Here is a 16,258-nt window from a genome sequence, read left to right on the forward strand (position 1 = left end):
TATCTTTCACCTATGAGCCTGTAAAATCAAAAGCAAGTTAGCTACTTCAGAGATACAATGTGGGTACAGGCATTGGGTAAATACACCAGTTCCAAATGGGAGAAACTGGACAAAACAAAGGGACTACAGGCCCCAGGCAAGTCCAAAATCCAATAGGGCAGTCATTAAAACTTCAAGCTCCAAAATGATCCCCTTTGACTCCATGTCTCACACCCAGGGCACACTGATGCAAGAGGTGGGCTCCCATGGCCTTGGGCAGGTCTGATCCTGTGGCCTGGTAGGGTAAAGCCTCACTTCCTGGCTGCTTTCATGGGCTGGCGTTCAGCGTTTGTAACCTGTTGGTAGATCCACCATTCTGGGGGTCTGGAGGATGATGGCCTTCTTCTCACAGATTCACTAGGCAGTGTCCCAGTGGGGACTCTGTTTGGGGGCTCCAACCCACATTTCCCTTCTGAACCGGCCTAGCAGAGGTTCCCTATGAGGGATTTGCCCCTGCAGTAAACTTCTGCTTAGACATCCAGGCATCTCCATACATCCTCTGAAATATAGGCAGAGGTTTCCAAACCTCAATTATTGTCTTCTGTTCACCCACAGGCCCAATACCATGTGGAAACTGCCAAGGCTTGGGGCTTGCACCCTCTGAAGCAATAGCCTGAGCTGTACTTTGGACCATTTTAGCTGCAGCTGGATCAGCTGTGGTGCAGGGCACCAAGTCCCAAGGCTGTACATAGCAGAGGGGCCCTAGACCTGGCCCAGTAAACCATTTTTCTTTCCTGGACCTCTGGGTCTATGTTGAGAGAGGCTGCTGTGAAGGTCTGTGACATGCCTTGGAGACATTTTCCCCATTGTTTTGATGACTAAGGTTTGGCTCCTTGCTACTTATGCAAATTTCTGCAGCTGGCTTGAATTTCTCCCCAGAAAATTGGGTTTTCTTTTCTTTCTTTCTTTTTTTTTTTTAATCACATAATCAGGCTGCAAACTTTCTAAACTTTTATGTTTTGCTTCCTCTTGAATGCTTGTCACTTAGAAATTTATTTTGCCAGATATCTTAAATCATCTCTCTCAAGTTCAAAGCTCCACTGATACCTAGGGTGGGCAAAATGCTTCCAGTCTCTTTGCACATAGCAAGAGTAACCTTTACTCCAGTTCTCCAAAAGTTCCTCATCTCCTTCTGAGACCATATCAGCCTGGACACCATGGTCTATATCATTTTGATCAAACTATTCAACAAGTCTCTATGAAGTTGCAAACTTTCCCACATTTTCCTGACTTCTGAGCCCTCCAAAATGTTCCAACTTCTGCTTGTTACCCAGTTCCAAAGTTAGATCCACATTTTTAGGTGTCTTTACAGCAGTGCCCCACTCTCTGTGGTACCAATTTACTCTATTAGTTTGTTCTCAAACTGCTATAGAAAACTGCTCAAGTCTGGGTGCAGTGGCTCATGCCTGTAATCCCAGCATTTTGGGAAGCAAAGGCAGGATCACTTGAGGTCAGGAATTGGAAACCAGCCTGGCCGATGTAGCAAAACCCTATCTCTACTAAACACACAAAAATTAGCCTGGTGTGTTCATGCACACCTGTAATCCCAGCTGGTAAGGAGGCTGAGGCAGGAAAATCACTTGAGTTCAGGAGACAGAGGTTGCAATGAGCCGAGATTGCACCACTGCGCTCCAGCCTGGGTGACAGGGCAAGACTCTGTCTCAAAAAAAAGAAAAGAACTGCCTGAGACCGAGACTGGATTTATTAGTCCATTTTCTGCTGATAAAGAAATATCTGAGACTGGGCAATTTAAAAAAGAAAGAGGTTTAATAGACTTACAGTTCCACCTGGTTGGGGAAGCCTCACAATCATGGCGGAAGGTGAAAGGCAAGTCTCACATGGCAGCAGACAAGAGAAGAGAGATTGTGCAGGGAAACTCTCCTTTTTAAAACCATCAGATCTCATGAGACTTACTCAGTATCATGAGAAAAGCAGGGAAAGCCCTGCCCCCATAATTCAATTACCTCCTACTGGATTCCTCCCACAACATGTGGGAATTCAAATGAGATTTTGTTGGGGAAACAGTCAAACCAAATGATTCTGCACCTGGCTGCTCCAAAATCTCATGTCCTCACATTTCAAAATGAATTATGCCTTCCCAACAGTCCCCCAAAGTCTTAACTCATTTCAGCATTAACGGAAAAGTCCACAGTCATCTGAGACAAGTCAAGTCCCTTGTGGCTATCAGCTTGTAAAATCAAAAGCAAGTTAGCTACTTCCTAGATATAATGAGAGTACAAGCATTGGGTAAATACTGCCATTACCAGTTGTAGAAATTGGCCAAAACAAAGGGGCTATAGGCCTCATGCAAGTTCGAAATCCAGAAGGGCAGTCACATCTTAAAGCTCCAAAATGATTTCCTTTGACTCCATGTCTCACATACGTGTCATGCTGATGCAAGAGGTGAGTTCCCATGGTCTGGCGCAACTCCACCCCTGTGATTTTGTAGGGTACAGCCTTCCTCCCAGCTGCCTTCACAGGCCGGCATTGAGTGTCTGTAACTTTTCCAGGTGCAGGTTGAAAGCTGTCATTCTGTCATTCTGACCTACCATTCTGGCGTCTGGAGGACAGTAGAGCTCTTCTCACAGCTCCAGTAGGTGGTGCCCCAGTAGGGACTCTGCGTGAGGGCCCTGACCCTACATTTCCCTTCTGCACTGCCCTAGCAGAGGTTCTTTATGAGGGCCCCACCCCGGAAGCAAACTTACACCTGGGTATCCAGACGTTTCCATACAACTTCTAAAATATAGGCAGAGGTTTCCAAATGCCAATCCTTGACTTCTCTGCACTGGCAGACTCAGCACCACATGGAAGCTACCAGGGTTTGGGGCTTGCAATCTCTGAACCCATGACCCAAGCTCTACATTGCCCCTTTCAGCCATGACTGGAGTAGCTGGGACACAGGACACAAAGTACCTAGACTGCACATGCACAAGGACCCTGGGCTTGTCCCAGAAAACCACTTTTTCCTCACAGGCCTCCTGGCCTGTGATGAGAAGGGCTGCCATGAAGACCTGTGAGATGCCCTGAAGACATTTTCCCCATTGTCTTGCGGATTTACATTCTGCTCCTCATTACTTATGCAAATGTCTGCAGCTGGTTTGAATTTCTCATCAGAAAATGGGATATTCTTTTCTATTGCATCATCAGGCTGCAAATTTTCTGAACTTTTTGCTCTGCTTTCCTTATAAAACTGAATGCCTTTAACAGCACCCAAGTCACCTGTTGAATAGTTTGCTGCTTGGAAATTTCTTCCACCAGATACCCTAAGTTATCTCTCTCAAGTTCAAAGTTCCACAAATCTCTAGGACAAAGACAAAATGCCATCAGTCTCTTTGCTAAAACATAACAAGAATCACCTTGCTCCAAGAGTTACCCTTCTCCATCTAAGACCACCTCAGCCTGGATTTCATTGTCCATATCATTATCAGAATTTTGGTCAAAGCCATTCAACAACTTAAGTCTCTAGGGAGTTCCAAACTTTCCCACATTTTCCTGTCTTCTTCTGAGCCCTCAAACTGTTCCAACCTCTGCCTATTACCCAGTTTCAAAGTCACGTCCACTTTTTTTGGGTCTCTTTACACAGTGCCCCACTCCCAGTACCAATTTACTGTATTAGTCCATTTTCACACTGCTGATAAAGACATACTTGAGACTGGGCAATTAAAGAAAAAGAAGGAAGAAGTTTAATTGACTTATAGTTCCACATAGCTAGGGAGGCCTCACAATCTTGGCAGAAGGTAAAACTCACGTCTAACATGGAGGCAGACAAGAGAAGACAGCTTCTGCAGAGAAGCTCCCCTTTTTTAAAAACCAGCAGATCTCATGAGACTTATTCACTATCACGAGAACAGCAGGGAAAGACCTGTCCCCATGATTCAACTACCTCCCACTGGTCCCTCCTGAAACATGTGGGAATTCAAAATGAGATTTGGGTGGGGACACAGCCAAACCATATCACTGCATACTTTAGAAAGGAAAGAGGCTTAATTGACTTACAGTTCTGTATGGCTGGGGAGGCTTCAGAAAACTTTCAATCATGGCAGAAGGGGAAGCAAACATGTCCTTCTTCATATGATGGCAGGAATGAGATGTGCCAATTAAAAGAGAAAAAGACGTTTATAAAACCATCAGATTTCATGAGAACTCACTCATTACCATGAAAACAGCATGGAGGTAACTGCCCCTAAGATTCAATTACCTCCCACCATGTCCCTCCCACAACACATAGGAACTACAATTCACAATGAATTTGGGTGGGGACACAGGGAAACCATATCAATAAGTATACATAACATATATATGTATTTTTTGTTTGTTTGAATCACTAGTTATATGTTCAATGCAAACATTTTAAAAGAAGAGCTGCAAACTGGAAGAAAAACATTCCCCTCAAAATATTTAATGCAAAAAAGTCCTTGAGATGGTGCTTTTTACACAAGTTTGTCAGCAAACGCCCCTTTTTTGTAGGTTACAGGGCAGCAGGAGAATAGGGACAGGATATCAGACAATTGATTTTTATTGCAATAAGAATAACAAGGAATCCCATCGTCACATGCCATCTACCTTATGCAAAAACCAATCCAACAGAATGAGCAACATTCACTGTCAGGAGGTGATTTAGCCCCAAGTACCCAGAGAACAGCCTCAGGCCACAACTTTGTACTCCTTCACTGTGCCTAGAACCATCTGCAAAGACCAGAAATTCACCTTCGGAGTATAACTTGTTTTCTCTCTTTTTTTCACCTCTCAAAAAATAAAAAACTTTAGTAATACAGCCGAAGGGGATACCATGTGTCTAAAAGAAGGGCAGGTTCCCATAAACAATGTTCTCAGCTTGACTGGGGTAACACAGGAAGGAACACCATAAATTAAAGCAGACCCTGACTCTTCAGAGGCTCTGCAGTGATGTCTGGGGGCAAATCTGCCAGTGGCAGCATTTCCAGCACTAGCATAGTGTTGAGGACTATGAGGAAGCATATACATATATAAAATATATTATATATATTATATTTAATAAACATATATTATATATAAATATATATCTTTTATATATATATTTCTAGTAGTCATTCTAAACCATGACAAATTTGATTGTCATAATGATAAGATGATGAGAGTTGGTACCTGCTAATGGTATTTAATACCTAGGATCTCAAGATAACTAAGCATCCTGCAACAGTACCACAGTCCCACAAAATACCTGTAGCCTCCTGTTAATTAAAAAAAAAAAAAAAAAAGTTTGTACAAAATCAAAAATGTTTCAGAGACATAAGTTTGTTTTTTTGATTACTTTAAATAGATCTGATCAAATAGGGAGTCTGATATGGAAAATGACCCCTGTCCCCTTATTCTCTTGTTACATTCAAATTTGTGATGAATTTCTTTTCCAAAAGCTAGTAAGTAAAGAGTGAGTGATAAATCAGATATTAGTTGATATTCAGGATGAGAAATAAAGGTTATGCTGCTGTCGTTTGCAATACTGCCTGGTATTCTGGTGATGGAAATCGGGGAATTAGCAAAGATCCAATGGCTAAAGGATCATATGGAGAAAAGAAGACAAGTGTGGTGTTATTGGCTTGTTCTTTTTGTCATTTTAAGACAACATCACTGTTATCATTTAATTGAAAACATGGAAATGTTACAAATGTTAAAAGTGTTATGAAGTATAACATCTACGCAGAGAGAAAATGTTGTGATCTGTCTCAGAAGGTCTCATCTGTGTGATTTTTAAAAATCACGTTTTTCTGGTCGGGCCGGGTGGCTCACGCCTGTAATCCCAGCACTTTGGGAGGCCGAGGCAGGCGGATCACGAGGTCAGGAGATCGAGACCATCCTGGCTAACACGGTGAAACCCCATTGCTACTAAAAAATACAAAGAAAACAACAACAACAACAACAAAAAACTAGCCAGGCGTGGTGGCGGCGCCTGTAGTCCCAGCTAGTCGGGAGGCTGAGGCAAGAGAATGGCTGGAACCCCTGGAGGCGGAGCTTGCAGTGAGCTGAGATCCGGCCACTACACTCCAGCCTGGGCAACAGAGGGAGACTCCGTCTCAAAATTAACTAACTAACTAACTAACTAACTATCTAACTAACTAACTAACTAAATAAATAAATCATGTTTTTCTGACTCTCTACTCCCTTTTTCCTTTTTTTTTTTTTTTGAGACGGAGTCTCGCTCTGTCGCCCGGGATGGAGTGCAGTGGCCGGATCTCAGCTCACTGCAAGCTCCGCCTCCCAGGTTTACGCCATTCTCCTGCCTCAGCCTCCGGAGTAGCTGGGACTACAGGCGCCGGCCACCTCGCCCGGCTAGCTTTTTTTTTGTATTTTTTAATAGAGACGGGGTTTCACCGTGTTAGCCAGGATGGTCTCGATCTCCTGACCTCGTGATCCACCGGTCTCGGCCTCCCAAAGTGCTGGGATTACAGGCTTGAGCCACCGCGCCCGGCTACTGCCTTTTTTCTACTTTACTTATTCTGGTCTACCCAGCAGAACTGCTTTCAAAGGTTGTTGAGAACTGAATGATGGCAAATATAAGTGGCTTATGCTGTGTAAATCTCCTTTACACCTCATCTTTATAGAGTAGAGGTGTTAACTGACAGGTACTTGTGTGATCTGTTTTGTTTATTCCTATTACAAAACAGAAACATATTTATAGAAAAATGAGAGATTAACATCTTTAAAAACTATATAAAACCAATCATACCCATACAGAAAGCTGTTTTGTCTTTGGGCTATTGACTTGGTACACATGTTGGCATATGACCCAGTGAATTTGAATCTCCACCCTTCCAAATACTCGACTGAGCTTTGCTTAGCCATCTGCCCAAGATAAGTTGCTCTGACATCACATATAACTCCTTAACACTTAGGAATAACACATTTCTACTCATTATATTGATTTCTGTATATAGAAAGCCTACTATTTCTACAGTCATTCAAATATTTTTACTCCATTCTGCAAAACCAGACAGTTATAACTTTATTCAAATCATGTGAACAAGATTGAATTGTGCCATTTAGGAGCTATCAATACCCACACTTGTTAAAGAGTAACTTTAGTTCTGAAGTAGAGGAAAATTTAACAAGCACTTTTGTTTTTGGATGCTAAGCTTAGGGCTAGATACACTACTTAAGAACAACATTCAGGCTGGGCGCGGTGGCTCAAGCCTGTAATCCCAGCACTTTGGGAGGCCGAGACGAGCGGATCACAAGGTCAGGAGATCCAGACCATCCTGGCTAACACGGTGAAACCCCGTCTCTACTAAAAAATACAAAAAACTAGCCGGGCGAGGTGGCGGGCGCCTGTAGTCCCAGCTACTTGGGAGGCTGAGGCAGGAGAATGGCGTGAATCTGGGAGGCGGAGCTTGCAGTGAGCTGAGATCCGGCCACTGCACTCCAGCCCGGGCGACAGAGCGAGACTCCGTCTCAAAAAAAAAAAAAAAAAAAAAAAGAACAACATTCAAATTGCTTTAAATTATTGGTTAATTAAAACTTAAACATTTATCATTTTACCAACCTGACATAGCCACGGCTTCCATTATAAGTTAGGGAAAAGTTTTTGTAGGCTAGCAAATTATAAATTATTTAATATATAAAAGAAAGTCACATACTACACATACTACATTTGATTATTTGTTGTGCTCCGACCTGCATTTCTTTCTTGTTACTGATTATTATGTAATCACAGCACTTTAATAAATATTTTCTTTTTCTATCACATGATTTGAAACTGAAAAAAAAAACAATTTCATATAAGAAGAATAAATGTATGATTTAAAAACTGCAAAAAGGATATTTTCAAGCTATTCTAAGTTCTTAATGGTATTTATGTGGAGAATTAGAAACAAAAGTGAAGGTAGAAAGTTAGGATAATTTAAACTGAAACTATTAATTTTCTTAATTATAATTGTTATGTCCCTTGAAATAGTCTTACATTTCGAATTATATAAAATTTTATAATTTTTATTCACCAAAATATTCCTAAAATATTAAGATATGAGTAAATTCTTGTATAGGAAATACGATTCATGGGATTGTTGCTATAAGCAATTTAAATTCTGCAAATCTTTGTGGCATTTCTCTTTCACCTAATTCCACATGGAAAAAAAATTCTTAAGACTTAAAATAGAAAATTTGGAAGACTATCAAGATTATGTTTCTAAACTGCTGACTTGTTAGCTTTTTTACCCTCTTGGCATATGTCCGAATACAGCTTTATAATTAAGCAGGTCTGCCATCTTAGGTGCCACCAAAGGTGCCCCTTATTGATGGCAGTCAGATGGAATACCATCTGGTAGTAGCAATTTATTATTTCAGAGATATTTAATGACATGCCACATTTCATACACAGTTAAATGTATCGTTCTTTAGACACTGCAGTTTTATTAGGATGGCTACTCTAATTTAAACAGTTAAGTGTTGACATTTTTACAGTCCCAGAATATTATAGGTATTAAAAAATACAAAAATGACTAGACCTGCAGGGATTTTAATTAACTTTGTAAACCTCCATTTTCATAAAAACTATGTATTACATGTTTGGTAACGATTACAGATGACTTGTATGCAATAAATATTGTCAAAAGGTATAGGGTAGATTTTTTCCTGGAAATGGTCTAAAAATGTTATCAAACCCTGTGCTGAAGAAAGAACAGAAATGTTGTTGACCCTTTGGCAAAAGGATGGTAGCTTTGGAACCTGAAAACTCTGGTTCAGATTTTCTCTCTTTCACTTAGCATTTACATGTTTTTGTAAAATGAATTTCATTCTAATGTGTAAAATGGATACACTAATTTGTTAAGTTATAAAAATGTATAAGACCTGGCATGGTGACTCATGCCTGTAATCCTAGCACTTTGGGAGGTCAAAGTAGGATAACAAGTCCAGGAGTTCGAGAACAGCCTGAACAACATGGTAAAAGCTTGTCTCTAAAAAAATACAAAAATTAGCCTGGCGAGGTGGCACATGCCTGTAGTCCCAGTTACTTGGGAGACTGAGGTGGGGAGATCACCTGAGCCCAGGAAGATCAAGGCTTTAGTGAGCCAAGATCGTCTCACTGCACTCCAGTCTGGGAAACAGAGTGAGACTGTGCCTCAAAACAAATAAATTAAATTAAAAGGTATATATTGAATTGTATATGTAAATCTATAAGACAGAAATATACATTTTTATATTTTATATTTACATTTAATTATTATGTTTACAATGTGAACTACTTGAATAATAGGAGTAAACGTTTTCTAAATTCTCTAGCACCTAGCATATTTCTTATTATCTAGTTGGTAATTAGTAAATGCTTATTCAATTTAAATAGTGTTAATCTTCTTAAACTTGGGAGTACTGAAAATTAGATTACAGATTTTGAAAAATTTTACCTAGGTGTAGATATACAGCATAAGTGAAACACAGTTACTATATTTGAATACTTTGTATAGTCTTCCCCAGAAAAGCAAAATTAAGTCGAATTTTAATAGACATATTTTTAAGCATCATTATTGTTTGCAATACCTTCCTCTTTCGCCTTAGCAAGAACATCTCTATTGTCAGATGGTAAGCACATGATGCTTTTTTAAAGTGGACATTAAGTCTTAGGATAAACATAAAGCATCTTCCACAAGCATTCATTAATTAGATATTAAGTACTTGAAAATGTTTATATATAAGTTGATTACTTTACAGATTATATATAAATTTTTAAATTTTCAATTAGAGTAGAGGGTATTGCTTATTTTCCTACTTACAGTTGGCCATATTCCTATAGTCCTCAATGTCTGATGGGACAGTCACTCTACCACTCCTTTTGGTATTGAAGCTATTTTGAAGAAAAAAGTTTGAAAACTATTCTGATAGCTTTATTACTTCCTCCAAATGAAGATCCTTCATGTTATTATCCTATTTACTTTTTTTTTTTTTTTTTTTTTGAGACGGAGTCTCGCTCTGTTGCCCAGGCTGGAGCGCGGTGGCCGGATCTCAGCTCACTGCAAGCTCCGCCTCGCGGGTTCACGCCATTCTCCTGCCTCAGCCTCCCCGAGTAGCTGGGACTACAGGCGCCCACCACCTCGCCCGGCTAGTTTTTTGTATTTATTTTTAGTAGAGACGGGGTTTCACCGTGTTAGCCAGGATGGTCTCGATTTCCTGACCTCGTGATCCGCCGGTCTCGGCCTCCCAAAGTGCTGGGATTACAGGCTTGAGCCACCGCGCCCGGCCTATCGTATTTACTTTTACTATGACTTTAAATTATTTTGGAATTTTCTCATGCCTTATTCACATCTACAATTTCTAGGTTTTGCTTTTGTTGTTTTCATACATCTTTTTCTAAAATCTTCTTGATGCTATTGAACCATTCAACATTTTAATCCACTTGTTAGCACGTTCATAAACAGTATTGCTCTCAGACGGCCTTCATGTTGCACAGAGGTGGTTTCTAAACATCCACGCTTCCTAACTTTAAATTTGACTATAAATATTTTGCACTAGTTCACATTCAGGAGACATTTAAACATTTACTTATGGAAACAATGGCAAGAGATTTATTTAAAAAATCTTTAATGTTGCTTTGAAAGTCTTACTTGTGTTTAAATGTGTTTGTGTGTGTGTGTTGTGTATGTGTTTCTGCAAAGCTGCTGTAAGCTCACTTCATTCCATTGTTTATTTTACCATTCTGGGTTAATGGTTCTTAGTTTATTTGCCCAATTCCCTTATTGAAAACTCATATGTTGTACTATATATACTCGAGATTAGAAAAAAGGAATTGATTTGATTGACTTGAAAGGGTTATTATAAAAACATATAATATGCTAAATGATGTTTACTTTTCCAGAATAATAGGTTTTCTAAACAGTCAGGTTTTGTGTTTACCATTAACTGGGCTCACTTTTATCATCTAATTTAATCTAATTTTTGCCATCATTCCTGTCTACAATGGTAGCAAATGTAAGGATTTACTCTAAGTTATTTATTCTACTTAATATGACTTAATGCTTTATTTTAACCTGAAGTAACTTTAGAGTATACATCCATTCTAAAGAAGGACATTTTGTTTATCTCTAATCCTTGTTGCTTTTCTCCCCAAGGTCTCCACATATAACTCAGGCTATAAAATCCTGAAAATATATGCAAGTAGTGTATAAAAAATACTGTATCTAATTGAAAGATTGCTTTGAATTAAACAGTAATTATAGTCCTGTTTTACCTATTTGTATTTAGCTGTAATTTTGCTGGTAGAGAGAGAATTCTTTTGCCTCCAGTTTTACAAACTTATAATGACATTTTAGATCATGCAATTAAGAAAAATTAGCACAAATGCAAATTCATGACACATTATACCCACTGAATATTCAGATATTAAAATAAATTTAAATTTTAAAATATGCTACTATTAAACTTCTGGATATATAAGTTTTATGATCTTGTCATATCCCTGCAAGTTTTCCCTTATGACACAGTTAAGTTTGGTAAAGAAAAAAAAATAGAAAGTTCAATGGAAGGTCTTTAATTTATAATTTCTTACTACTTTAATATATAAATTGGTTACAGAGGGAAGATGAAAATAATTCAGAAATAATAAACACAAAAAGTAACCATCAACTTTAGGTCCAATAAAATAATCTCGGGTTCCCAGAATAAAAATGTTTACAGGAGGTACCTCATGCCACTGAGGTTCAGACTTTTGAGCAAAGGTTTCAGTCTTCCTGCTGCCCATACCACTAAATACACGTGAGGGAGACTGGTTTACAGAATGTCAAGTGATGCTGGAGCTAGAACCAACAGTCACAGCTGGGGTGATGTGCCAATACTGGGTAAAGTGCTTCTGGGATGGAAAAGGGCTGCCGATGCGGTCACAAGAATGCCAAGAAAACAGAGAAGTTCATCTTCCCTGTTCTACCTTCAGTTTTTCCCCTAGTGCCCAACTGATAGATTTTAACCCATGAGAAGTTGGCATAGGAATCAGATAAATTCATTTATCAGAGTCCATTTGCCAGCATAACAGACCAATATACAGGGGGGTAAATTTGGAACCATAAGCCTAGCACATTGCTGGTTCTGCTTTATTGGAAAGAAGGGACAAACTAAATGAAAAAAGGTAATGGCAGTGTGACTCTAGCTCATCTATATTGTAGGAGAGGAACGACAACAACAAATAAACCTCTCTCCACCCTCACAGGTTCTGCAGGTGAGGCACTGGAAAGTAAACTGACAAAAACTGGTTAATGAGAGAAAAAGAAACAGAATTAATTACCACGTAGCACGCATACATATGGGAAAAAGTCAGTGAGAAGTAACTCAGAGAGGTAGTTAGAATCTCAGGCATATATAGCATTTTAACAACAATAAATTTGTAGAGGACTAACAAGATAAAACAGAAGGTTAGTCTTTCAGAGGCGGCAAACTGTGGGAAGGCAGACATATGGAAGGAAACTAATACAGTAAATCATAAGAGTTATTTTAATAAGTTTTGTTACATAAATTTCTCTCTCTGTGCTGTCTCTAGGTTGATAAAAATTTAGCATTGTCCCCAATGATTAAAGGTTTAAGAGTTGCTTTCCTCTTCCTGGTATAGAAGAGAGGTATACACACACAGAATTATGTCTTGTTATTTAGGCAAATAAAGGGATAGAGGGTACAGAGCTTTTTTGGTGTCTGCTATTTTTTTATTTGCCTTCAACTAAAAAATCTTTATGTAAAATAGCCTATTTTGGAGTGGCATATTCTGATCCTCTACAATATTAATATATTTATTACATTCATGTATTAATGACATTAACATTATTTACGTTTTCCATCCCAATAACTTTATTTCTTTCAAACATTTTATTGCAGTGCTTATTTTAGTTTTCTACTTTTTTTCTTAATATGGCAGATGCAATTTATGTGTATATTATTCAAATATGCATAGGCTTTTGCTGTATATAATAAAAATAAGGTGATAATAATATCAATGTAGAAATCTTAACATCTCCACATCACATATGTTCTCATAGGAATTTAAATTCCATGTTCAGATTTCAATGCTCCCAAAATACTGATGAGATTCCTGTTAAGTCCTTTTCCTGTGTTAACATGTATTGTTCTCAACTACTGAAAATTTTTCTCCCACTACATGGTGTCTGGCAGTCTTTGTAGCTCAAAATGCATACCAGCTACAGGCTTTGATTGAGGTGCCACTATAACTGGCAAACTCTTGCCAAGGGAAGGAAATAGAACATGTTCAACTCTATGTTACAGCATTTTTGAGTGCAGAGGTAGGCAGGGAAGACCAAGGGTGTTTATTTATTTATTTATTTTTGGTGTGTATATGTGTGGTGTTGTTGTTGTTTGTTTGTTTTAGAGTATTACTGAATTTAGTAAAACAGTTCCTCCTTTTCCCATAGTAGCACAAGTTTGAAGGTCACTAAGTTGAGATGCCTTTGCTTATCAACTTCCTTGCTATACCACCAATCATCCTCCCTCAAACACACAGAGATATTTAGCTTATATAGCTAAATTTGGTTGGTTATTTAGGTTTCTTCTCTCTGATGAACTTGACTTTCAGGCTAGAGAAATTACAGGGATAGAGGAAGTAGCTAAACAATACTTTAAAGAGAATCAGAAAAACTAAAAAGTAGAAAATTGTAAGGAAAAATAGGATCTCATTCTCTAGGAAGTCAAAGAAACCTGAGAAAAGAATGTGCTAAAGATTGAAAATAAAAACCTGAAGAATACAACAGCTGGATACAAAGTATAATTTGTACTGATTTGAACTGACCAAGAGAAGATATTTGGGGAGTGAGTAGGGGAGGAAAATACAAATAGGCAGATCCCCAGGTCTAAATATTATATCTTAGTAGGAATGACTACTAATCATACTGGCTTTGAAAATATTCTAACATTTAAAAAATTATTATTAGTAGTAGTATTATTGTTATTTATTATACTTTAAGTTCTAGGGTACATGTGCATAACGTGCAGGTTTGTTACATATGTATACTTGTGCCATGTTGGTGTTTGTGTCCTTTGTAGGGACATGGATGCAGCTGGAAACCATCATTCTTAGCAAACTATCACAAGAACAGAAAACCAAACACCGCATGTTCTCACTCATAGGTGGGAACTGAACAATGACATCACTTGGACTCGGGAAGGGGAACATCAAAAAAATTATTTTTTTATAAAGAAAAATACTGAACTATTTACTGGAGAAGACTTGTTTGTAATTTACTTTAAAACGCTTCACTGTAGAAAGCATGAGATGTTATGTGTAGGTAGCTTACTCTCCGCCCTTGGTGTGACGGATTGCCTCAATCAGGAATCCACATCCTAAGCCCCTGCACCCTGCAGTGACTGGCTAAAGCAAAAACATCTGCTTTCTATATCTTAAGAAACACATGGCTTCCTAATTAGCATTATGAATTTAAGAAAATGGGATTATATTGATGAATTTTGAAGGTCATTCACATAATAGATGCTAGAAAACTATTCTCACTGAAAAATATTGGAAGTATTCAAGATTTATTGACTGACAAAAATGTTCTAGATGCTTTTTTTCATCTTTCCATTAAAATCTAAATGGGAAATCCAAAAGACTTTCCTTGCAGCTGATAAACAGATCATAATTACTTTATTGGATGACAAACAGAAGGAATAAAGTGACTAGGGGAACAAAGAATACTGAGGAAAAGCCTGTGATCTTAAACACCAAGTTAGCAAGCAATTAGCAGAGCTCCAAAGAATTCCAACCGGGCATGTGTTTTAGGTCAAGCTCAAGGCCTTGATTGGATCCTGGTTGGGTTAACTTAATCTTCAAGTTAGCAAACAATTCACAGAGCTCCAAAGAAGTCCAACCAGGCGGGTGTTTTAGGTCAAGCTCAAGGCCCTGGTTGGGACTGGATTGGGCCCTGAGATGACATCATCTCAGTTTTGCACTTAAAAATGTTGATCCCAGGTCTTCTGAACATCATGAATCAGCAAGACTGGTCCTCTACTCTACTTTAGGACTAGCATCCCCTGAATTGCAGAGTATCTCCTCTGTTATCAATTGCCCATGTTCCCTACTCTCACTATGCCAGGGACTGTCAAACTATAGCTGGCAAACACAATAAATCTGGCTTTAGTCTCTTCTAGTATGATGTGCAATCTAAGATGTGCAATATAAGGATAAATTTTACATTTTTAAATGGTTATATTTTAGAATAATTAAATTTGAAATCATTATATGAGTACCTGCTTATTCTCCTTGAATTTTCTTCTTGGCTCACAAAGCCTAAAATATTTACTATCTAGCCCTTTACAGGATAATGTTTGCCAGTGCTGCACTATGCTGATAAGTAGGGTTAAGTCACAGCATAACCCAATGCTGGACCTGCTCAAGGAGAACAAAAGGACCTTATCTATAAACTAAAGGAGCTGCAGAAACCGGCCAAAATAAACTTGCAGGAGCTGACAGAGCACATGAGGGCCAGATCCTAAAGATGCTAGATCAAAGGAAGTCTCAAAAACCTGAAAAGGGATGTGAGCCCTTATACTTTGTCTTAATTTTCTATTATATTGGCAGCAAATTATCACAAACTGAGAGAGTTAAAACAACACAAATTTACTATCTTACAGTTCTATGGGTGAGTAGTTGCATATATGTCCTGTGGACTAAAATCAAGATGCTGTCAGGGCTGCATTATTTTCTAACGCTCTAGGGAAGAATGCATTTTTTTTTTTTTTTTGGCCTTTTCCAAGTTTCAGAAGATGCCCACATTTCTTGGCTCATGGCCTCCTTCCTCCATCTTCAAAGCCAGTTAGCTTACATCTTTTCAAAGCTGCTTCCTCATGATCTCTCTCCCTATTCAAAGCCAGCTAGCTTGCATCTTTTCAAAGCTGCTTCCTTATGATCTCTCTCTCTCTCCCCCCAACAATTAGGAAAGATTCTTTGTACCTACATGAATAGTTTGGCCCCACCAAGATAATCCAAGATAACCTTCACATATCAAGGTCCTTAACCTTAATCAGATCTGCAAAATCCTTTTGCCACATATGGTAACATTTTCATCAATTCTGCAGATTTGAGCATAGATGTCTCTGGGGGCCCTTTATTCAACCTAACACATCTCTGCTTGTTTTGAGAGATCTGAAATGTAGCGATTTTTTATTTACTTCAGAGGAAATATTCACACATAACCCAGACTACAGAAAATTTCACTAAGGCAACATATCCCTGAATTTATCTGAAGCAGACAAGCAAAAGTATTAAATA

The sequence above is a fragment of the Trachypithecus francoisi genome, unplaced genomic scaffold, assembly GCF_009764315.1.
Source record: "Trachypithecus francoisi isolate TF-2019V2 unplaced genomic scaffold, Tfra_2.0 Lachesis_group14, whole genome shotgun sequence".
NCBI classification, from domain to species: domain Eukaryota; kingdom Metazoa; phylum Chordata; class Mammalia; order Primates; family Cercopithecidae; genus Trachypithecus; species Trachypithecus francoisi.